The sequence below is a fragment of the Cherax quadricarinatus genome, chromosome 19 (assembly GCF_038502225.1).
Source record: "Cherax quadricarinatus isolate ZL_2023a chromosome 19, ASM3850222v1, whole genome shotgun sequence".
In the NCBI taxonomy this organism is placed as follows: domain Eukaryota; kingdom Metazoa; phylum Arthropoda; class Malacostraca; order Decapoda; family Parastacidae; genus Cherax; species Cherax quadricarinatus.
In genome coordinates this window covers 20,430,605-20,456,596 of record NC_091310.1, presented here as the reverse complement: position 1 = coordinate 20,456,596, position 25,992 = coordinate 20,430,605, and the positions used below count along the sequence as shown (strand labels likewise).

The 25,992-nt window shown below is 40.5% G+C and overlaps 1 long non-coding RNA gene across 2 annotated transcripts in view; it reads right to left on the bottom strand.

Annotated features, from left to right (window-relative positions):
* Positions 1-16,173: 16,173 nt before the first annotated feature.
* Positions 16,174-25,992, bottom strand: part of LOC138852956 (uncharacterized) — a 79,178-nt gene continuing 69,359 nt past the window's right edge. For both annotated transcript variants that reach the window (XR_011392209.1, XR_011392208.1), the window contains exons 2-3: positions 17,331-17,513; positions 16,174-17,064 (exon numbers count right to left, since the gene is read on the bottom strand). This is a non-coding gene — a long non-coding RNA (uncharacterized lncRNA). The remainder of the gene's footprint in view (positions 17,065-17,330; positions 17,514-25,992) is intronic.

The following is a 25,992-nucleotide window of genomic DNA, read 5'->3' as shown; positions in this document are numbered from 1 at the left end:
AAAAAGGAATGTCATTTTCATCAAGTTTGGAGGTGAAACCATAACATTTTACTGTACTCTCTCCTGAATGTTAATAAATATATACGAAAACATCTGGTGTCATTTATGTCTCCCTTCCCCCCTACTACCCATGTGTGTTTCTCCCTATCCAACTGTTATATTCCTGCACCCAATTACGCTTCTCCCCACTTAACTATGTTTCCACCCATGAGCACCTCAGCATACATGGCAATATTCTGCACATTTCCCAGCCTCTGCGTCCTGCCATATTCAGATGAAGGGGAAGCTGCCCTGCACTCCCTAGAGACGGAGCTGTACACAGGTGAAAAAAATAATTCACAGTTCCCCGCCAGAGTACAATTTCCCAGGGAAATATACGTATGTCATCTACATTTAAAACATTTGACATCTATATGACTTTGGGTAATTATCAGAAACTCTTGGATATTTGATCTTTGATGCCCTGTACACTCTAAGTTAAGGATTATTCAAATTAGATTCTTATTTAGTAGAATTAATAATCTACAGCCTTAAATAAGGATGTTACTGTTCGTTGTACAATGTTGCACCTCACTGAACGTTACTTTTCAGGAAAGATAAGCGTTAAACTGCACATCTCCCGGTCTGAACACTTTCCACTCATCCAAGAGCTAACTGTAGAAGCCACTACAGATTAAACTTTGTAGATGACACAACTCAGGGCTGGACTAGATTAATTTAACCTGTGGGTCCTCATACCCATGTAACACTGACCTCTCTATATTGCCAACCTGGAACTACCACAGATCTTCTCCAATCACGTTGGATCAGTGTGATTATGGGAGATATAATGTGATGTGCTAATTTCCACCACAAACTTGAGCATCTAGATGGAAGTTTACTGTTACCGAACGGATACATAAATATATGCAGATGTACATATATTTACCAGTTTAGACAGTTAAACTAGAATAACTACAGCTACCCTAGAACAACTACAGATATATTAGAACTAATATAATTACGTTAGAACAACAAACTACGGCTACAATGGAACAACGAGTTACACTGGAACAACTACAGTTACATTACAACAACTACAGTTACATTACAACAACTATGATATCTAGCAATACGTAAATCGTTATTTTAAATACTGCTCCCTGGCCCTGGGACTTTCTGGAATCTAGCTGTACATAGCCAGCAAAGTAACATGTATTATAAACTTTGTCCAGAAACTAGTGTAAGTGCCACACAAACCTCGGAGATTATCAACCTGATGCCCACTGAATTTTTGGAGCTTTGGTATCTGTTTTATGGAACTTATGACGTTTTCTTTTTCAGTGTTCTTATGTCTGGTACTGTCATTTGATGCTCTACTGCAACCTGTCTTTCGTGCCCTACCTACACTGTGTGGGGGTAAAGATGGTGGTGTGAATGCCCTACCCTGTGTGGGGGTAAAAATGGTGGTGTGAGTGATGAATGGTGGTCTCAGAGGGAAGTCATTGCCACCTTCACACGGGCTTCCTTCCTCCGAGTTCTTTCCACCTCTCCTGCCCATTACAACATAGCATAGCACCTGACGAGGCATTCATTGCAGTGCAAAAGCTTTACTGCAAGTTCTTTTCATCTAGCTGTGGCTTGTTTCACACACACACACACACACACACACACACACACACACACACACACACACACACACACACACACACACACACACACACACACACACACACACACAAAATTAGACAGAGCTCTCAGAAACACGGACAAAACATTGATGAAATGAGTGATGATTAAAGTGTTTCTCCTTTCTCTGGGCCACTCTCTCTAGGTGGGAAACGGCCGGTGTGTTAAATATATATATATATATATATATATATATATATATATATATATATATATATATATATATATATATATATATATATATATATATATATATATATATATATATATATATCATTAACATAACTGTGGCTGAGAACAGTACAATGAACGCATCGCCCTAACCACTAGACAATCAATTCTCAAAACACCAGGCACCCATTAGGACTGTGCCTGTTTCCTGGAACCTGGTGTTTGAGAATTGATGGTCCAGTGGTTAGAGCGATGTGTACGTTGCACTGTTCTCACAGAGCTGGACATAGTGACGCAGGATCGAATCCAGGCTAGCCGCAGTTCTGTTAGTGATTCAAAAACACTTTGCGATCTCATTTATATATATATATATATATATATATATATATATATATATATATATATATATATATATATATATATATATATATATATATTCGAGAACCCCAGAGCAGGACATTTAAACGGACAAAGAGCACATTGTATTCCTTTCTTTCATTATTTAAAAAGGTCACACAGAATAATAGCTATCCATGTCTACAGTATCTAACGAGAACCTTATTTTCTCAAAACAATTGACCTGTTATAAACGATTAGGAAAAGCTTGGGGCTGGCTTTTTATATCTTATAATTTCCTACTTGACATCTCAGAAGCCCACCTACCCCATATGGGTAGTGGGAGGATGATGGTAGGGTGGGGTTGGCACCGACCACTAACCCAGTCTAAGGGTAACCGTGGCCAGTGACACTTATGCTACTCTGAGACCTCTCTTCCTGCTTCGGTTGCTCCCTTGCAACATTGCACAGCTCCTGATGACGCACTGAAGTGTGTGAAAGTACTTGAGCTAAAGATTTCCACCCCCCTGTGGCTTGTCCTGTATGTATATATATATATATATATATATATATATATATATATATATATATATATATATAAACACTGATAAAGCATTCACTAAAACTGAATGTAAATTGTAATTACAGTAGGTGTGGTGTGTCCAGGAAGCTTCATTTATACAGCACATAACACTGATATTGCACTGCTCTGCTTTTAAACCTTTTATTAATTAAAGAATAAAGCAAAATTGGCATCACTTGTACAAATACAACACTCAAAATTTTTTTTCGACAAAGGAAATTAATGCGAAGGTTTGACTGCTAAAATCTAAAAAAAAAAAAAAAAAACTGCAGCTATGGATAAATCATGTAGGTTTTATAGTCAGGATATATTCTACACACAAATAATTCTTGAATTATTTTCATTTATTTTTATGATTATTATTATGACATTATTAGTAGTAGTAGCAGTAGTATTAGTAGTAGTAAAAGCAGCAGTATAAACATGGGCAGGCGTTAAACCAGTGTGTCGTAGAGTTTGACGGAATGGGAGCCAATGGGGTTCGATCCAAGGAAAGGGAGAATAGGTTTAAGTTTTTGGATCAAGAGCCCTTCACAGGGAATACAAGTTCACTAAGAACATTTGTGATGATAAAATCCTACACTTTCATGCTAGTCTACTGTTTATGGTCATTTTCCAAGATTTACAGAGCACCAGAGAACTGCTGACCTCTATGTCAGACCTTTACAGAACACCAGAGAACTACTGACATGTGTGTCAGACCCTTACAGAGCACCAGAGAACTGCTGACCTCTGTGTCAGACCCTTACAGAGCACCAGAGAACTGCTGACCTCTGCATCAAGCCCTTACAGAGCACCAGAGAACTGCTGACCTGTGTGTCAGACCCTTACAAAGCACCAGAGAACTGCTGACCTCTATGTCAGACCCTCACAGAGCACCAGAGAACTACTGACCTGTGTGTCAGATCCTTACAGAGCACCAGAGAACTGCTGACCTCTGCGTCAGACCCTCACAGAGCACCAGAGAACTGCTCACCTCTGCATCAGACCCTTACAGAGCACCAGAGAACCGTTGACCTGTGTGTCAGACCCTTACAGAGCACCAGAGAACTACTGACCTCTGCATCAGACCCTTACAGAGCACCAGAGAACTGCTGACCTCTGTGTCAGACCCTTACAAAGCACCAGAGAACTGCTGACCTCTGCATCAGACTCTTACAGAGCACCAGAGAACTGCTGACCTCTGCATCAAACCCTTACAGAGCACCAGAGAACTGCTCACCTCTGCATCAGACCCTTACAGAGCACCAGAGAACTGTTGACCTGTGTGTCAGACCCTTACAGAGCACTAGAGAACTGTTGACCTCTTCATCAGACCCTTACAGAGCACCAGAGAACTGCTGACCTCTGCATCAAACCCTTACAGAGCACCAGAGAACTGCTGACCTCTGCATCAGACCTTTACAGAGCATCAGAGAACTACTGACCTGTGTGTCAGACTCTTACAGAGCACCAGAGAACTGCTGACCTGTGTGTCAGACCCTTACAGAGCACCAGAGAACTGCTGACCTCTGCGTCAGACCCTCTCAGAGCACCAGAGAACTGCTGACCTCTGCATCAAACCCTTACAGAGCACCACAGAACTGCTGACTTCTGCGTCAGACCTTTACAGAGCACCAGAGAACTGCTGACCTCTGCATCAGACCCTTACAGAGCGCCAGAGAACTGCTGACCTCTGCATCAAACCCTTACAGAGCACCAGAGAACTGCTCACCTCTGCATCAGACCCTTACAGAGCACCAGAGAACTGTTGACCTGTGTGTCAGACCCTTACAGAGCACCAGAGAACTACTGACCTCTGCATCAGACCCTTACAGAGCACCAGAGAACTGCTGACCTCTGCATCAGACTCTTACAGAGCATCAGAGAACTGCTGACCTCTGCATCAGACCCTTACAGAGCACCAGAGAACTGCTGACCTCTGCATCAGACTCTTACAGAGCACCAGAGAACTGCTGACCTCTGCATCAAACCCTTACAGAGCACCAGAGAACTGCTGACCTGTGTGTCAGACCCTTACAGAGCACCAGAGAACTACTGACCTCTGCATCAGACCCTTACAGAGCACCAGAGAACTGCTGACCTCTGCATCAGACTCTTACAGAGCATCAGAGAACTGCTGACCTCTGCATCAGACTCTTACAGAGCACCAGAGAACTGCTGACCTCTGCATCAGACCCTTACAGAGCACCAGAGAACTGCTGACCTCTGCATCAGACTCTTACAGAGCATCAGAGAACTGCTGACCTCTGCATCAAACCTTTACAGAGCACCAGAGAACTGTGTGTCAGACTCCACATTGTTCTTACTGCTCAGTTACTTTTTACAAGAATTCTTCGCGCCTAAATTCCCCTAAACATACAAATAATTTTCCTTCAGTACAGCCCATATTTCCAATAAGTACTTATAATAAATATAATAATAATAATAATAATAAATGCTCAAAGCTTATTCACGATACTCAGTTTTTTACTGTTCAACTATTTAACAGTATAAAGTCTTTATATGAAGCGAAGAGAGGGTTTCCTTTGATGGAACGTTACTGACCAGTTCACGTTAAACACTCATGGACTTACGTCGAGTTATATGTATACTTGAGTTACTGCTTATGATCTTTTCGAGTAGCGATTCTCAGAACGAGAATCGCTACTCCCTCATTTGTTCTTCTTTTGCATTAGTTTAATTTCTTGCTCCTTCCTACATTTTTTAGATTACAAAAGTCATTTATATACTACTTTTTTCCTCCCTTACTACCCTGCTTATTTTATTGTTCCATAAATCAAGCCTCCCCAGGGTCTCCTTCCTCCCTGTAAGCACAAACTTCTGCTACGCACTCTTACACTGCATTCCTTGTCGATCTCTTACTGTATAAAGTACTCTTTCTGGAACATCTATGTTTCAATAGTTGCTTATATCTTCCTTCTTTAGTTTATTTTCATTTATCTAGTCCTTGTTGATACCATTTTCTTTGTAATGCATCTCCCTCTTACTCTTACTATCATTAAATATTGTACTGACATATTACTTGCTCCTGTCAACACATGCACATCCAGAAGCCAATCCACTATCCTTTTATCCACCAATACGTAGTCTAGTAAACTGCTCTCATTGTACATCTCGTCCTATCTTATTTACTTACCTCGTTTACTTTATTTTATTTACCTTATTTTACCCTATTTACTTATTTCTTTAAAAATGCATCTTGTTATACATACTTCAGTTACAACCCTTCCTTGTAAATTACCCTTGGCACTTCACATTTACCTACTTTACCTTCTACAAAAGCTTCTCCCACTTTATCATTAATGTCTCCTGTTACTTGGTTCAAAACTCCGTAATAATTCACAAAAACTATACCCAAGGTTTGTTAGGCACATATTTAGGTATGACAGAATGACGGTATACAGGACGTAGTGTGTGTAGTGGTTGCAACACTTACTTGTCAACTAATCTTAAGTGTTCAGCTCTCCTGCCAGTGTAATAACTTTCCGTTTCACGCTCCTGACAGGATGTCAGTACTTCCCTAGCTGGTTCCTGTCCACTAATCTGCTACCATCCTAATTATATATATATATATATATATATATATATATATATATATATATATATATATATATATATATATATATATATATATATATATATATAATATTTCACCGCCACCCTCGGATATTTCAAACTCAAAGGACCTTATTTATGCATAGATTTTGGGCAGACTAAAATTTAAAACTACTTGACAGTATATAGCTGAAATTAGCTTATTTAAATGCTAAGAATAAAATAATTAAGTTGCGTGAAGAAAATTATAATTAAATGTAATATTTCCATTAACAAAATTCTAAATTAAAACAGCAAAAGTGAATCAGCCTAACCTAACTTTACCTAACCTTACCTAACCTAACTTTACCTAACCTTACCTAACCTAACTTTACCTAACCTTACCTAACCTAACTTTACCTAACCTTACCTAACCTAAGCATCTAAAGGTATAAAGAAAGTTGCAAGTCTCGAGGAGCACTTTAATCTGGTAGATCACCTGTCCCTCTTGGCAAAAAAAAAAAATAAATGTTCAAGGTAAACATAACTAATAAAAAATAAGAGACCATCACAGACAAAACAGATAAATGCTATCGCACCAAGTATGTTCAGAGACGTAGTCTGTACTACAGAATTTTTTAATGCAATATTTAAACATTTTTTTTAATAATATCTACAGTATCTACTCAAAATATGTCGTAAAGACAAGTCAATTACAACAAAATATCCAAATATTAGAAGAGAACATGACTGATTAAATTACTAATCATTACCTTCATCAGGTAGGCTTATATTACTCTAAGAACAATAACTTGGTGCTTTACTAATGATGCACATTGTTGTAAGAACATACCAGCTGATGCTTGACAAGGTGAGAGGCCAGAAGACTAGTGATGCTCCATCTAGTGAGAGGCCAGGGGTCTAGAAACCATCTGATGCTCCATCTAGTGAGAGGCCTGGGGTCTAGAAACCATCTGATGCTCCATCTAGTGAGAGGCCAGGGGTCTAGAAACCATCTGATGCTCCATCTAGTGAGAGGCCAGGGGTCTAGAAACCATCTGATGCTCCATCTAGTGAGAGGCCAGGGGTCTAGAAACCATCTGATGCTCCATCTAGTGAGAGGCCTGGGGTCTAGAAACCATCTGATGCTCCATCTAGTGAGAGGCCAGGGGTCTAGAAACCATCTGATGCTCCATCTAGTGAGAGGACAGGAGTCTAGAAACCATCTGATGCTCCATCTAGTGAGAGGCCAGGGGACTAGAAACCATCTGATGCTCCATCTAGTGAGAGGCCAGGGGTCTAGAAACCATCTGATGCTCCATCTAGTGAGAGGCCAGGGGTCTAGAAACCATCTGATGCTCCATCTAGTTTGAGACCAGCAGTCAAGGGATCAGCTGTGTGACCTGCCACGAACTATTTATTTTCTTGCAAGTTTTGGCGTCGAGTACCGATAATATTACTTTCTTAAACCTGTATATTACTTCGCAAGCGTTCACTCAATTAATTTCAAAATATTATCACAGAGCTTGGTTGATCTATTACGTTTAAAGCTTAACGACTTAACGAGGGTCACTAAGGATGCATGTCACTTGTACACCGCTAGTCAAGGATAAGGTGAACACTAGTGTCTACACATTGAGATATACTCTTTCATATGTATATAGTATACACCTCAGAATATACAGTATACACAAAAATCATCATGAAAAAATCACTTTTGAATTAATAAACTCTGCCCAAGGTACAGACCACAACACGTCAGTCAAAACACTGAAACCTGACGTGAAGCACCCCACACCCTGGTGGTGGAACCTGACATGAATCACTCCACACCCTGGTGGTGGAACCTGACATGAATCACTCCACACCCTGGTGGTGGAACCTGACATGAAGCACTCCACACCCTGGTTGTGGAACCTCACGTGAAGCACTCCACACCCTGGGTGGCTCATTATCAACTGATAAGTCCTGTTGTTGTTCCTGGACAGACAATAGCTTTCCACTGACTCAACAGCATCTGCTCACCGTCTACCTGAATCTACTGTTTCTAAAGGGCTTGTCCAGCTGGGTCTTAAGTATAATTTTGTAACTAAGAGCTTACAGTGGCATTATGTACCATTGTTTTATACCTCTGCCAAAAGATCTTTATCCATATTTATGTTGCATCTCTTACCAAACATATGATTCTGTAGTTTCCAGAGGTTAACACAATGTACTTCTAATAAGGGTGTATTAAATCGGTTCTCTAACTTCAAGGTTTGAATGAGAACTCATCGTCCCCGTTTCTTAAGGAAGAGTGTTGTAAAGGCTATATTTATGACGTTTGATACGAGAGAGAGAGATAGAGGGAGGGAGAGAGAGAGAAAGAGATGTATTGAAAATAGAATGACGACGCCGTCTTTCAAGATGTGTAGGAAGTGTAATGAGAGAAAGCAAGGAAAGGAGAGAACACTTTCCCCTCACTCTGTGACTGCTGACTGACACTCCCTTCTCTCTCTCCTTTGTCTTTCTCACTGCATTCATACTTTCATTTTCCCTCTCTCCTTTGTCTCTCTCTCACTTCGCTCGTGCCCTCACTTCCCTCTCTGTCTCTATCCTTCCGTTTCCCTTTCCCTCGCACTCAAAAATAAAAAGTATCATAAAACTCTGGCCCTTCCCTCCTCACCTAGGACCCTCTTCCCCTCTTCCGCCCTCTCAAAAGCATCATAATAACTCCCCCTTCTCTTTTACTCTCCCATTTCTGCATCTCTTTTCCGGAGTCTTGTGTTTCCTCTTCCGCTCCCTCTTTCATCAATCATCACTCTCTACTGGTTCCTTCTTTCACTGGCATCTACTCTTCTTTTTCTTACATTGTTTTTGTCCTTCGTTTATCTTTTCGTCTCTTTTCCCTCTATATTTTTTCCCTTCCTTCCTCCAGTCTCCTCATAACCCATACTCCACAATTTTTACTGTGCGTGTGAAAATGCACTCTCAACATTTCATGACACTCCCAGCGCTGCCAGACGTAAGCTTCCTCTCCCTCCAACTTTTCTTTATTTACATTTTTTTTATGTCGATTTTGTCGATTAAATATAAGGAAATACACATTAACAAACTTGTGCAAACCTCAGTAAACTTGAGCAAACTTGTACAAACCTGAGCAAACTTGACCACATATAACAAACATTGGTATAAACCTTGGTAATAAATACCGACAAGTTGGTTTAGAAAGACACGTAAGCAAACACTGACATATTTATTAGAAAACGTTTCGGTCCTGAAACCTTGATCACTTCTAACATATATATAATGTCTTTGTACCTCTGTATGTTAGAAGTGATCAAGGTCCCAGGACCGACACGTTTTTTAATAAATATGTCACAGTGTTTGCTTACGTGTCTTTCTAAACCATAACAAACATTAAACGTTCTGTAAAATGTCAACTCTTAGTTACTCTTCGTCTTCCCTCTCCTCAGTCTTAGTTACCCCTCATCTTGCCTCTCCTCAGTCTTGGTAGTCCCTCGTCTTCCCTCTCCTCAGTCTTAGTTGCCCCTCATCTTGCCTCTCCTCAGTCTTAGTTACCACTCATCTTGCCTCTCCTCAGTCTTAGTAGTCCCTCGTCTTCCCTCTCCTCAGTCTTAGTTGCCCCTCATCTTGCCTCTCCTCAGTCTTAGTAGTCCCTCGTCTTCCCTCTTCTCAGTCTTAGTTGCCCCTTGTCTTCCATCCCCTCGAAAGCCAAATCGACCCAAAGTTGCTATACACCACATTAAAAGGAAGACAACAGTAGAGGACCAGGTAATCAGACTGGAGAAAGAAGGAATACTCATAAAAATTATATTTTAGATTTTGCCGCCGAAGTGGCTAGTTTATTGTGCACCCCATATCCATCCTGTGGACGGTAGCGCATGAGCATATGGATACACAAAAGGCCTAAGAACTAGTCCCCAAAAGGGTTAACAGGAGTACGTTCGGGTTTATATCTTTTCATATGCCAAAAACAAGGCAAATACCACATCTAGTATCGGGCCCTTACTCAGACAGGATGGGACTTACACAGATGACAACAAGGAAATGAGTGAAATATTGAAATCCCAGTACGACTCTGTGTTTAGTGAACCACTAATCGGTCTGAGGATCGACGACCCAAATGATTTCTTCATGAATGAGCCTCAAAACTCCATAAATGTATGCCAGATTTCCGACATTACCCTAACTCCGATAGATTTCGAAAAAGCCATTGACAACATGCCTATGCACTCAGCCCCGGGCCCAGACTCGTGGAACTCTGTTTTCATTAAGAACTGCAAGAAACCCCTCTCGCGTGCCCTAAGTACACTATGGAGGAGGAGCCTGGACATGGGTGAAATTCCACAGTCACTTAAAACAACGGATATAGCCCCACTCCATAAAGGTGGCAGCAAAGCATTAGCTAAGAACTATAGACCAATAGCTCTGACGTCCCACATCATAAAAATCTTTGAAAGAGTGCTAAGAAGCAGGATTGCAAATCACCTGGATTCCCAAAATCTGCACAATCCAGGGCAACATGGGTTCAGGGCAGGTCGCTCCTGCCTCTCACAACTACTGGATCACTATGACATGGCCTTGGATGCACTGGAAGAAAATCAGAATGCAGATGTAATATACACAGACTTTGCAAAAGCATTTGACAAATGCGATCATGGCGTAATAGCCCATAAAATACGCGCTAAAGGAATAACTGGGAAAGTGGGGAGATGGATCTTCAACTTCCTAACAAATCGAACACAAAGAGTAGTGGTCAACAGAGTTAAATCGGAGGCTGCCATAGTGAAGCGCTCTGTTCCACAAGGCACAGTACTCGCCCCCATCTTATTCCTTATCCTCATATCAGACATAAACAGAGATATACACCACAGCACCGTATCATCCTTTGCGGATGATACTAGGATCTGCATGAGGCTGTCATCTGCTGAGGACGCGGTTAACCTCCAAGAAGATAAAAACAAAGTTTTCCAGTGGGCAACGGTAAACAATATGATGTTCAATGAGGACAAATTCCAACTACTCCGTTATGGAGAACTGGAGGAGATAACAACTAGAACAGAGTATACTACTGACTCCGGCCATACAATAGAGCGGAAAAATAATGTAAGGGACCTGGGAGTAGTAATGTCTGAGGATCTCACTTTCAAGGATCACAACAGTGCCACGATCGCACGTGCAAAGAAAATGATAGGATGGATAATGAGAACTTTCAAAACGAGAGATGCCAAGCCCATGATGATCCTTTTCAAATCACTTGTTTTCTCTAGGCTGGAATACTGCTGTACATAACATCTCCATTCAAAGCAGGTGAAATCGCAGATCTAGAGAGTGTACAGAGATCCTTTACTGCACGTATAAGTTCTGTCAAGCACCTTAACTACTGGGAACGCTTGGAAGCACTTGACTTGTACTCGTTGGAACGCAGGAGGGAGAGATATATCATAATCTACACTTGGAAAATCTTGGAAGGAATGGTCCCAAATCTGCACACAGAAATCACTCCCTACGAAAGTAAAAGACTGGGTAGGCGATGCAAAATGCCCCCAATAAAAAGTAGGGGCGCCATTGGTACACTAAGAGAAAACACCATAAGTGTCCGGGGCTCAAAACTGTTCAACAGCCTCCCATCAAGCATTAGGGGAATTGCCAATAAACCCCTGGCTGCCTTCAAGAGAGAGCTGGACAGATACCTAAAGTCAGTGCCGGATCAGCCGGGCTGTGGCTCGTACGTTGGACTGCGTGCGGCCAGGAGTAACAGCCTAGTTGATCAGGCCCTGATCCATCGGGAGGCCTGGTCATGGACCGGGCCGCGGGGGCGTTGATCCCCGGAATAACCTCCAGGTAACAGTTCAGTTCATTTATCTGTTACAAGCAAATTTAGGAAATTTGCCTAATATATCTGGTATCTTATTTTCATTAGTAAGATATCTTGACATAGGTTATTTTACTGTTAATCTCTATTATATCTCTTACAAAGAATGAACAGGAAGTCTGTGAGGAGCTCAGCAAGAGATTTAGGGAGGTATTCACAGAGGAAATAGGAGAGCCAAAGAGGTTGTGCTCCAACGTGTGCCAGACACAATACATACAACAAAAGAAGTGAGGAGACCATTATGCGAGCTAGATACTCCGAAGGCAGTGGAACCACATATCTCTCCGTGGGTGCTGAGAGAGGGAGCGGAAGTAACTGCCAGAACCGTGAAAGATAGTAAATTTATTCCCAATTTTTAAATCAGACAGACACGTAGCATAGCATGGAAAGCTATGAAGAGAATAATCAGGAGAAGAGTAGTGGAGCCCCTAGAAATGAGTGGGTTCATAGACGACAACCAGCATGTCTTTATGGATGGTAAATCCTGCCTCACAAAGCTACCAGAGTTTTACAACAAGGTAACAGAAGGGAGATAAGAGAGAGAGAAGAAAGCGTAGATTGCATATTTTTTGAAAAAAAAAAAAAAAAAAGCTTTTGACACAGTACTGCATAAGAGACTGGGACAAAGGCTAGAGGATCAGGTTGAAATAACAGGGAAGGCACCGTGATGGAACAAGGAGTTCTTAACAGGTAGAGAGCAAAGAGTGATTGTCTGGGAAGGAATAGGAATGGGCGCATGGTTCGACAAGGATCAGCACTTGAACTGGTCTTATTCCTTGTATACATGAATACCATGGTGGAAGAAATAGAGTAAGAGCTATTCCTGTATGGAAATAACGTCCAACTAATGAAGAAAATACAGTCTAGAACCTAGAAAAGTTACAGATCTGGTATAACAAGTGGGTGCCCGAATTCAGCCCCTGCAAGTGTAGAGTTATAAAGATTTGGGAGGAGCAAAAGCTGCAAAACTCAAGGAGAATTTTGAGGTGAGCATTCTACGTTGTTCATGAAGCACCAGTGAGGAACACACACCTGGTCAAGTATGTCAAGAAACTGGAGAAAAGGCAGAGCTTTGCAACGAAACTGGTTCGGGAACTCGGGGATATGTCCTAGGAAATGATATGGGAACTCATCCTGATGACTTTAGAGGCAAGAAGGAATAAGAATGATATAATAACGTCCAGAATACTGAGAGGAAGTGACAGGATTAACATAATCAGATTACTTGAGATGAGAAACAGGAACAAGAGCGCGCAGCTAGAAGTTGAAAACACAGGTGGATCTCAGGGATATTAGGAAATAATTCTTCCGTCTTAGAGTAGTCAGGAAGTAGAACGAACTGCATACTGAATGGTAAAGACAGGATCCATACATAAATTTAAGAAGAGGTATAACAAAGCTCTTGAAGCCAGGAGTGAACCCAGTAGCGGGTCCAAGAGCTGAGAATCCACTGTTGCGCCCACATACAGCTGAATACACCTAGGCGAGTACAAACGCACGCAAACGCACGCAAACACACACACACACGCACACACACGCGCACACACGCACACACACACACACACACACACACACACACACGCGCGCGCGCACACACGCACACACACACACACACACACACACACACACACACACACACACACACACACACACACACACACACACACACACACACACACACATTTCTTATCCTCACAATATTTCATGTAAAGCACCTCAGACCTGACTGCGAACAGTTGATACATAAGATGGAGTGACTGACAGTGTGTGCCGTCGTCACCCTCACTCAGAGATCCAGCTTTCCTCTTCCCGATATATGATGGAAAATACCGTACCCTGCCACCCCTGACTCAGATGGTGCAGGGTGGGCGGTACCAGTGTTCACACCAGCCTCAGATGGTGCAGGGTGGGTGGTGCCAGTGTTCACACTAGCCTCATATGGTACAGGGTGGGCGGTACCAGTGTTTACACCAGCCTCAGATGGCGCAGGGTGGGTGATACCAGTGTTCACACCAGCCTCAGATGGTGCAGGGTGGGTGATACCAGTGTTCACACCAGCCTCAGATGGTGCAGGGTGGGCGGTACCAGTGTTCACACCAGCCTCAGATGGTGCAGGGAGGGTGGTGCCAGTGTTCACACCAGCCTCAGATGGTGCAGGGTGGGTGGTACCAGTGTTCACAGCAGCCTCAGATGGTGCAGGGTGGGCGGTACCAGTGTTCACACCAGCCTCAGATGGTGCAGGGTGGGCGGTACCAGTGTTCACACCAGCCTCAGATGGTGCAGGGTGGGTGGTACCAGTGTTCACACTAGCCTCAGATGGTGCAGGATGGGCGGTACCAGTGTTCACACCAGCCTCAGATGGTGCAGGGTGGGCGGTACCAGTGTTCACACCAGCCTCAGATGGTGCAGGGTGGGTGGTACCAGTGTTCACACCAGCCTCAGATGGTGCAGGGTGGGCGGTACCAGTATTCACACCAGCCTCAGATGGTGCAGGGTGGGCGGTACCAGTGTTCACACCAGCCTCAGATGGTGCAGGGTGGGCGGTACCAGTATTCACACCAGCCTCAGATGGTGCAGGGTGGGCGGTACCAGTGTTCACACCAGCCTTAGATGGTGCAGGGTGGGTGGTACCAGTGTTCACACCAGCCTCAGATGGTGCAGGGTGGGTGGTACCAGTGTTCACACCAGCCTCAGATGGTACAGGGTGGGCGGTACCAGTGTTCACACCAGCCTCAGATGGTGCAGGGTGGGTGGTACCAATATTCACGTCTTCCTCAGGTAGTGCAGGGCAGGTGGTACCACTGTTCGAACAGCCACAGATGGTGACAAGAATCGGAAACTCATTCCAGTCCTTTATAGGTATTTAAAAGAAGGTACGTGATACCCTCCCACGTACTCTCCTTCATTGTTATCTCTGCTTCCAAACACGTACAGATAAGATAATCTGAACAAGATAATCTGAACAATTTTAAAAGTCGTATGGACGCTGTTTAACTCTACTGTCTTCTTTTACTTCACGTGATGCGTCAGCCATTGAAAATTGATCCCGTTCATAATTATTATATTTCAATCAGAGTAAAGCGCTAAGCCCGTAGGGGATCATATAGCTCCTGTAGAAAGGGAGGCATTCACATCCGATCCAAGCCAAGGGAAGATAAATCCTGTTTCTTGGATTAAGAGACCATCACCGCCATCATGGAAAAAATAATGATATTAGGTAAAAAAATACTTTTACTATTTCGAGATTAAAAAGTGGCAAGATGGCACCTTCACACTCCATTAAATATTTTAAACTTCTAAGTAAGATACACGAGTGTTGAAATTCTCGAGGTGATCAGAGGAATCTGTCTCTAGTTATCACATGGAAACCAAATTTGAGAAAGCTTATGTAACATTATACATAGTGCACCTAAACATGGAAATAGACCCATGAATCTTACCACCAGGCCCCGTGGCCTGGTGGCTAAAGCTCTCGGGTTCGATTCCCTGCGAGGATAGAAACATTGGGCGTGTTTCCTTACACCGGTTGTTCACCCATGAATAAAATGGGTACCTGGGTGTTAGTCGACGGGTGTGGGTCGCATCCTGGGACAAAACTGACCTAATTTGCCCTAAATGTTCTGCATAACAAGCAACTTTCTATATAGTAGTATGCCATTGATGTCAGCTAGGACTGTATAGCTTGTACAGGAACTTACAGAAATAAAGTTAGTAGTATTAATAGTATTAACACACAGTCATTAGTTAGTACCCACAGTCATTGGCCAGGCTTCAAACACCTCTTATTGTACAGCAATAAAGGAATGGAACAGACTGCCCGCACATGTCAAAGCCAGTCATAGCATGAACCAGTTCAAGAAGAGTGCCAAAAGGTGTCTGATGAATGTAGCTACAGAAAGGGAGGGGAATGATTTTCTATTTTTTAGCTAACATACGTGTAAATTTTACCTTATTCCTAGTAATGACCCTCGTATTGTAGATAGTCTTAATGACCCTCGTGTAGTAGATAGTCTTTTTAGTATGATAATAAGATGCTATCTTCATTATAGAATAATAAGAAAATATTATAACCTTTATATTATAATAATAAGGTAAAAGGACCCAATGGAAATAAGTCACTCTGTCTGACTTTTTCGGGTTATCCTAGGTTCTCTACACATATGCTGCTATGTATGATAATTCTATGTAACTGTATTTGTGTATACCTGAATAAACTCACTTAACACAAGCGTTGAAAATTTTAAGCTGATTGAATAAGGCGTTCTCGAGTAATAAGGAAAATTTATCAGAAAGTAAACTAAAATGTTGCTGAGAATGTTCCGAAATAGAAGACAATTCCCTCGTTAAACGTAAAAAAAACACCGTAAAACAGTGAATTTTTTTTTTCAATTTCCTTTTCTCATTTACACTCTACTGAAAGTTCTTTATAATTCTGATAGAAAAAAAATATTTGATTTTAGTGGCAAACTAGCACGCACAAAGCCCCCAAAAAATATTTCCTATCAAGATACACCAGCATTTAGCGTTTGAAGCCTATCGGAAGAAGACTTCTCAAGCTATTCCACGAGAAACAATTTCCTCAATAAAATTAACAAAATGAAATTCACACAGCTCAGAGTGAATGACAAGTTGTGCTTTTATAAAGCCCGCCACTGGGAGTTTGAAGCCAATCAGAAAAGACATTCTCTAAGCTTTGTTTTACAACTTCAGTAAAATTTAAAATTTGCACTTACCCGGATACAACTTACGAGTTGTTCTTCTTGCAGAATGTACCGTCAATAAGCATTCTTTAGCCGTTGAATAAAAATGAATATCATTATTTAATAAAATTGGCAAATTGAGACTTTTGGTACTCAGTGGCAGCCTGAGTCTTGTGCTCAGGAAACCAAACCTGTGGAGAAAATTTGAAGCCGATCAGATGAGTCATTCTCCAGTTATGTCACGGATTCCAACAGTCCCAGTTTTTTTTGTGTGTGTGTCATTTCACTACTTAAACAAGTTTGCTTGCACACAAACGAACCTTAATATCCTGGACCTAATATGAATGAGCCGTTAAATATTGAAGATGTTAAGAAGAGGTAAACTGAAATTTATTTAGCATGAATTAACGGGAATAAAGTTTTTACACTATATGACATAAAATGGTCACATCTTCACCTATATATCTGAATTTCACTCTCAGCAGTCGTCGAATTTTTAGGCGGCATTTCTGAACGTTTGAAGCTTCGTCACTGAAGATTTTGAAAGTTGAGTCATTCCAGGATGCTGGGGATGGATTCAACAACTTGGGTCACGGAACACCTGAACACGCCACTTCTTCCAAGAATCTCATCCTCGTTACTGTACAAAAAAAAAAAAAAAATTTGAAGCCCATTGGATGAGACATTCCTGAGTTAAGAACGAAATAAAATCGAAAATTTAGAGGAAGAATAAAAGAAAAAAATGTGAAGGCCCTCCTTCAAGGATTCCTAATTATCTGTCCACCTGAAAATTTATGTGAAAGTTTGAAGATCCATATAATACCCACTTTAGACTGTACTTAGAGCCAACTAGAAATATTGTGATGACACAATGTGATCATAGATATAAACTAGATGTATCTCGGTCGCTGCGCGATCCGAGAGAAGTATCATGGAATAAACCCAGACCCTTTAACCTCAATGTATGCGATTGGAATAGTGCAGAGTGCGGCTATGACATTGTAGTTATAATGTTGAAGATCTGAAGGTAATCAGAAGAGACATTCACAAGTTATCATATGAAAACTTATATCCAAATTTCTTCACATAAAAATGGCAAATTAGGACAGACACAGAACAACTTTAACTCAAATCTTTCAGAGAGCTAAAGAGAATAATATCCTAAATTACACAAGCACATTAAGTTTGAATCCGCTCAGACGTTACATTATCAAGTCATCAGATGTGACACCAAGAAATTATCACATGAAAAACAGTATTTAATTTTTCACTTTCTTCATAAAAATGCAAATTAAAACCTACATAAACCAAAATTAATCCAAATTCTTCTCTAAGACTGACCAGATTTCAACCAAGTTTTATGCAAACTTCGTATACATAAGATACATATTTTTAACAACAATCTTGAGAGCACAAAGGTGTTATATAGGCACATCAAAGAACATGAAGTTGATTTAACCTAAAATAACCCAATAAAGTCAAACACTGACGACTTATTTCTGATTAGAAGAGACATTCTCCAATTATTTCACAGAAATTAATTCGATTAATAAAACTGTCACATGACAGCTTACACAACTTAACACCAGGAGATTGTTTCCTTTGAGGAAAACACATCAGAACTAAAAGTTTAAAGCTGACCTGAAGATGCATTTTTCAGTTATTGTTCAGAAAACAACAAAATTTGTCTACACAGCCTAAACCCATGAAACATTCCAGCCATTTCATACGATGCGTCATATGCTTGATGTTCACAATTGTAATATTTTAATCAGAGAAAAGCTCTAAACCCGTAGAGGTCATATAGCGCCAGTGGAACGGGAGTGTTTAAATTCTACCTAGACACTGAGAAGATAATTCATATTCCTTGGATCGAGAGCCCTTCACCAGGTCAAGGCTAAATAATGCAACAAGGTAAGAATTATACTATAATTTTTTCGAGATTAAAAGTGCAAAAATAACATTTAGGCACACCATTAAATATAGCAACCTTCAAGGAAGGAAACACAAGCCATAAATTTTTTAAGTCGATTAGAAGAGCCTGTCTCCACCCGTCACAAGGTGTGGAGAAATTTTTCTCCAACCAGAGGGATGACGACCCCTTTTAGGGAGAGGGGGCGTCAACCCCTCTCTGCTTTCCCACGCTGGCAGGGCAGAGTGAGCTAGGCGGTCACGACCTCTAGTTCTTTTTTGTAATAGCAGAGATGAAGTAAGCTCACATATCTTAGTAACAACAAAGCATCCTGCATTCAGCAGTTTTAAATTAAAGCATACCTGAAATGCCCATTTATCTTAACATGTGTTCTTACTAAGCAGTATTTAGACTGCAATGGTCACAAGACCTCTCACTCTTGCAGGAATATCTGTTATCTTTTACACAAGTGTGTTAGCCTGAGGATGTTGCTATTTCCCAAAATCAGGAAAGATTCAAGATAATTAGCTTCAAAACTGTTGATATAGCTAGTGGTATTCTTCATCTTACCCAGCATCTCAGACTCAAGTAATCCACACTTCTTGATTAAACTGAGTCACGACCATCAGCACCAACTGACAGTAGACACTGTGTCAGCAGAAATTCGTCCATAAATAGAGAGAGCTGCAACAAGCAGATTGCAGTTCGAACTCGACCAGAGAAGATGTGATAGAATGTAGAAACATTCATGGCAGTATTTCGTGTGATTCATAAACCAGTGTCGGGCACTGACGATCTCCAGGGAGACTGAAGACGCTTTTCCTGCCGTGAATAATTATGGACTATTAGCAAGGTGATAGTCGTCAGGAGACATTCCATGTGCCAAGCAAACGACAGAAGTGACGACGTCGCTACGCATCTCAAGCCATCGATAACGGCCTCTGTTTGACGTTGCAACATCACTGGCTCCTGCTACAATGAGCCAGGTAAGTCACTATTTTACCCGATATCATCGTAATTACCACTGAAGTGCCTAGAGTCGATGTTATGTGAATAGGGTTGACTATTCGAGACCGTGATGGGAGAGCCAAGCCCAAAACACAAGTAAGGGTCGCCCATGACTACCAGGTGACATACCTGTAATACTGTTAATATATGTTAGCAGGGCGTGTATTAACCCTGGTTATAATCACCTTTTCAGCCCTGGTGGATAATGAAACAGCAAACTACGAAGGCGAAACCCTGGCAGAGGCTGCATGTGTTTTGAGTTGTCATCAACAAAGATGAGTATCTTACCATACAATGGCCATTTTATTATAATAATTATTGTACTCATCTCACCCAAAATCCCACACACAAGGGATCAAAATTTGGGAATGGCCTGTGTAGCATAGTATATAGGGCGCCCACGAATGTAACAGTCCCATGAATCTTGCCCAAGATACATTATACAAGCATTGAAAAGTTGAAGCCGAACAAATAAGGCATTCTTTAGTAATAAATGAAAATTTGGAGAACCCAGATGAAAATGTTGCTGAGAAAAGTCCGAAAAATAGGAAAGTCTTGCCATTAAGCGGAAACTATCGTAGAGGCTTATATTACTACTCCAGCAACACTACAAGCAGTAACCATCATAGAGGCTTGCATTAATACACCCAGCAATACAACAAGCAGTAGCTATTGTAGAAGGTGAGCTTACTACACCATCAAAACAAGAGGAAATGCAACACAAATCATAACGTATATTTGCGGTATATCTACACACTTTTCAGAGCTGCTTCACATCCAATAAGCCGACAATGTACCCATGACGTTACACGTAGAACATCAATGCAGACTGAAAGGAGTATGTTTCACTTTACTTTAAATTCGACCTGGTGGTGCACGGGTGACATGCAGCCTTAATGACGCAGTAGAAAGGCTTCACATTTGGGAAATTTCCTTTACATAAGAGTATTACCAGGCCACACCGGCTCAACACAGTCACTAGAATCATACTGGGATAAATAATGAAACACTGGAGAAGGAGAAAAATATTTAGAGAGAGCTAATGAATTCTCTGTGACGAATCTCCATAAAGCGTGAAAACAGAGGCACACAGAGGAGGAGGAGGATAATCAACCAACAACAACGGGGAAACAAATAGGTCAGGAAGAAGAAAAGACGAGGAAAATAAAGCACAAACATTAATAAAGACACGCCAACAAGGACGTCAAAGCACCACTCAATAAAGAAGATTAAAGCGTGAGTGGAAGGAGAGGAGCAACACGAAGGGGAAGATAGAAACAGAGAGAGAGAGAGAGAGAGAAAATAGAGAGAGAGAGGGGGAGGGAGGGAGGGAAAGAAAATGAGAAACTCGCAGGACAAAGACAAGATAATAAAATTAATAACGAAATAGGAATTAAAGGATGAAGTTAAGCGGAGAGAGAGAGAGAGAGAGGATGATAAAGGGAATAATATAAGACATAAAAATATAAGGGAGTTAGAAGAATGTAATGAGTGACGGAAGGAGAATGAGAAAGACAGGTGTACCTAGGTGCACACGGGTACACAGGTGCACACAGGTCCATCCATATGCACACAGGCACATAAAAGGAAAGATTGATGGAAACAAAGCTAATAAATATGGAAATGCGAAATTAGTAATATATATATATATATATATATATATATATATATATATATATATATATATATATATATATATATATATATATATATATATATATATATATATATATTAAAACGCGATTTTGATTTAAAGAGCAACGCTATTCTTGCCGAATAAGGAAAGCGAAAATTTGTGTATGCAATAATTTCGCAAAAATCATTCTGAGCCTAACGAAAAATGTATTTCATTGAGTTTGTTTATTATTAAATTACTGTAAACTTATCTAAAATATATTAACATACATGAAAAAATATATCTTTAATTAAACGTATAAGAGAAAATTTTAGAAAGGACTTAATTTTAAATGAGTTCTTGCTAAATGACCAGTTTTATCTATTCGGCACGACATTATATATATATATATATATATGTCGTGCCGAATATGTAAAACTGGTCAATTAGCAAGAACTCATTTAAAATTAAGTCCTTTCTAAAATTTTCTCTTATACGTTTAAAGATATATTTTTTTCATTAATGTTAATGTAAAAATTTATAATTTTGCACCAAAAGAAACTTAGAAAACTTACCTAACCTTATTATAACAAAAGCAATTTATTTTAGCCTAACCCAATAAAATATATTTTAAATTTGTTTACAATAATTTAATACTATACAAACACAGTGAAATATATCTTTTTCGTTAGGTTCAGAATGATTTTGGGGAAATTATCGCATACATAAATTTTCACTTGCCCTATATGGCAAGATGAGCGTTGCTATTTAAGCCAAGATGGCAAGTTCTGCCTATTCGGCACGACATATATATATATATATATATATATATATATATATATATATATATATATATATATATATATATATATATATATATAAATATAATGTATATGGGGTCCACCTCTGATGTAAATTGTGGGACCCATAGCCTCTGAGAAGAGGATAAAAAGGCTTCAAGGAAGAATATTTGGATTTCTTCCTGAAGCCGTTTGAATATTCCACTTCCCCTACCACTCCATCTTTTCAATCTTTTTTACCAATAGGTATATTTTATTACATAATATGGTACAAAAAGGTTTAAGAGATACATTGTTGATATACAGATGGCATATACAGTACATGAGATGTGAGAGATACATGTCTAGTACATATTGTTACATGTTTGTCACTTTATATATATATATATATATATATATATATATATATATATATATATATATATATATATATATATATAGACAAAGAACTTTGTCCTTGGAGGCAAAGAGGGGAATGTATGAGAGTATAGTTTTACCAACGCTCTTATATGGGTGTGAAGCGTGGGTGATGAATGTTGCAGCGAGGAGAAGGCTGGAGGCAGTGGAGATGTCATGTCTGAGGGCAATGTGTGGTGTGAATATAATGCAGAGAATTCGTAGTTTGGAAGTTAGGAGGAGGTGCGGGATTACCAAAACTGTTGTCCAGAGGGCTGAGGAAGGGTTGTTGAGGTGGTTCGGACATGTAGAGAGAATGGAGCGAAACAGAATGACTTCAAGAGTGTATCAGTCTGTAGTGGAAGGAAGGCGGGGTAGGGGTCGGCCTAGGAAGGGTTGGAGGGAGGGGGTAAAGGAGGTTTTGTGTGCGAGGGGCTTGGACTTCCAGCAGGCATGCGTGAGCGTGTTTGATAGGAGTGAATGGAGACAAATGGTTTTTAATACTTGACGTGCTGTTGGAGTGTGAGCAAAGTAACATTTATGAAGGGATTCAGGGAAACCGGCAGGCCGGACTTGAGTCCTGGAGATGGGAAGTACAGTGCCTGCACTCTGAAGGAGGGGTGTTAATGTTGCAGTTTAAAAACTGTAGTGTAAAGCACCCTTCTGGCAAGACAGTGATGGAGTGAATGATGGTGAAAGTTTTTCTTTTTCGGGCCACCCTGCCTTGGTGGGAATCGGCCGGTGTGATAATAAAAAATATATATATATATATATATATATATATATATATATATATATATGTCGTGCTGAATATGTAAAACTGGTCAATTAGCAAGAACTCATTTAAAATTAAGTCCTTTCTAAAATTTTCTCTTATACGTTTAAAGAAATATTTTTTTCATTAATGTTAATGTAAAAATTCATAATGTTGCACTAAAAGGAACTTAGAAAACTTACCTAACCTTATTATAACAAGCGCAATTTATTTTAGCCTAACCCAACTAAATATATTTTAGATTTGTTTACAGTAATTTAATACTAAACAAATACAGTGAAATATATTTTTTTCGTTAGGTTCAGAATGATTTTGGCGAAATTATTGCATACACAAATTTTCACTTGTCCTATATGGCAAGATGAACGTTGCTATTTAAGCCAAGATCGCAAGTTCTGCCTATTCGGCACGACATTATATATATATATATATATATATATATATATATATATATATATATATATATATATATATATATATATATATATATATATATATATATATATAAGGGTAAGGTACCTAGGGATTGGCAGAGAGCATGTATAGTTACTTTGTATAAAGGCAAAGGGGACAAAAGAGAGTGCAAAAATTATAGGGGGATAAGTCTGTTGAGTATACCTGGTAAAGTGTATGGTAGAGTTATTATTGAAAGAATTAAGAGTAAGACGGAGAATAGGATAGCAGATGAACAAGGAGGCTTTAGGAAAGGTAGGGGGTGTGTGGACCAGGTGTTTACAGTGAAACATATAAGTGAACAGTATTTAGATAAGGCTAAAGAGGTCTTTGTGGCATTTATGGATTTGGAAAAGGCGTATGAGAGGGTGGATAGGGGGGCAATGTGGCAAATGTTGCAGGTGTATGGTGTAGGAGGTAGGTTACTGAAAGCAGTGAAGAGTTTTTACGAGGATTGTGAGGCTCAAGTTAGAGTATGTAGGAAAGAGGGAAATTATTTCCCAGTAAAAGTAGGCCTTAGACAAGGATGTGTGATGTCACCATGGTTGTTTAATATATTTATAGATGGGATTGTAAGAGAAGTAAATGCGAGGGTCTTAGCAAAAGGCGTGGAGTTAAAAGATAAAGAATCACACATAAAGTGGGAGTTGTCACAGTTGCTCTTTGCTGATGACACTGTGCTCTTGGGAGATTCTGAAGAGAAGTTGCAGAGATGGGTGGATGAATTTGGTAGGGTGTGCAAAAGAAGAAAATTAAAAGTGAATACAGGAAAGAGTAAGGTTATGAGGATAAAAAGATTAGGTGATGAAAGATTGGATATCAGATTGGAGGGAGAGAGTATGGAGGAGGTGAATGTATTCAGATATTTGGGAGTGGACGTGTCAGCGGATGGGTCTATGAAAGATGAGGTGAATCATAGAATTGATGAGGGGAAAAGGGTGAGTGGTGCACTTGGGAGTCTGATGAGGGGAAAAGGGTGAGTGGTGCACTTGGGAGTCTGTGGAGACAAAGAACTTTGTCCTTGGAGGCAAAGAGGGGAATGTATGAGAGTATAGTTTTACCAATGCTCTTATATGGGTGTGAAGCATGGGTGATGAATGTTGCAGCGAGGAGAAGGCTGGAGGCAGTGGAGATGTCATGTCTGAGGGCAATGTGTGGTGTGAATATAATGCAGAGAATTCGTAGTTTTGGAAGTTAGGAGGAGGTGCGGGATTACCAAAACTGTTGTCCAGAGGGCTGAGGAATGGTTGTTGAGGTGGTTCGGACATGTAGAGAGAATGGAGCGAAACAGAGTGACTTCAAGAGTGTATCAGTCTGTAGTGGAAGGAAGGCGGGGTAGGGGTCGGCCTAGGAAAGGTTGGAGGGAGGGAGTAAAGGAGGTTTTGTGTGCGAGGGGCTTGGACTTCCAGCAGGCATGCGTGAGCGTGTTTGATAGGAGTGAATGGAGACAAATGGTTTTTAATACTTGACGTGCTGTTGGAGTGTGAGCAAAGTAACATTTATGAAGGGGTTCAGGGAAACCGGCAGGCCGGACTTGAGTCCTGGAGATGGGAAGTACAGTGCCTGCACTCTGAAGGAGGGGTGTTAATGTTGCAGTTTAAAAACTGTAGTGTAAAGCACCCTTCTGGCAAGACAGTGATGGAGTGAATGATGGTGAAAGTTTTTCTTTTTCGGGCCACCCTGCCTTGGTGGGAATCGGCCAGTGTGATAATAATAATAAAAAAAAATATATATATATATGCAAAACAGCCACGGAGGGGAGTTGAATTATAGTTTTAAGCCTTTCGTGTTGCAACCAACACATCAGGAGCTTGCGATGTTGCAGAAAAGAGGAAGTCCAAGCAAATACGATGACAGTGAAGGCCTTTGCTGAAGTGAAGCAGAGAGGCTGGAGGCATGAGGCAGGAGACAGGAAGTGCCCCCAGGCACACACTACCCATAGCCAGAAAGACTGAATATTATAGCATTAGAAAAACAGCCTTGCCCACAAGTAATGATATTGTAACAGTAGCCTAACGAACGTGACATGAGAATTATTAAAAATTCGGTGAGACTACTCTAGTACACTATGATATAAATAACTTACATAGCGTAGTCTGGCCGAATTTTTAATAATTGTCATGTCACGTTCGTTAGGCTACTATTACGATATCATTGCTT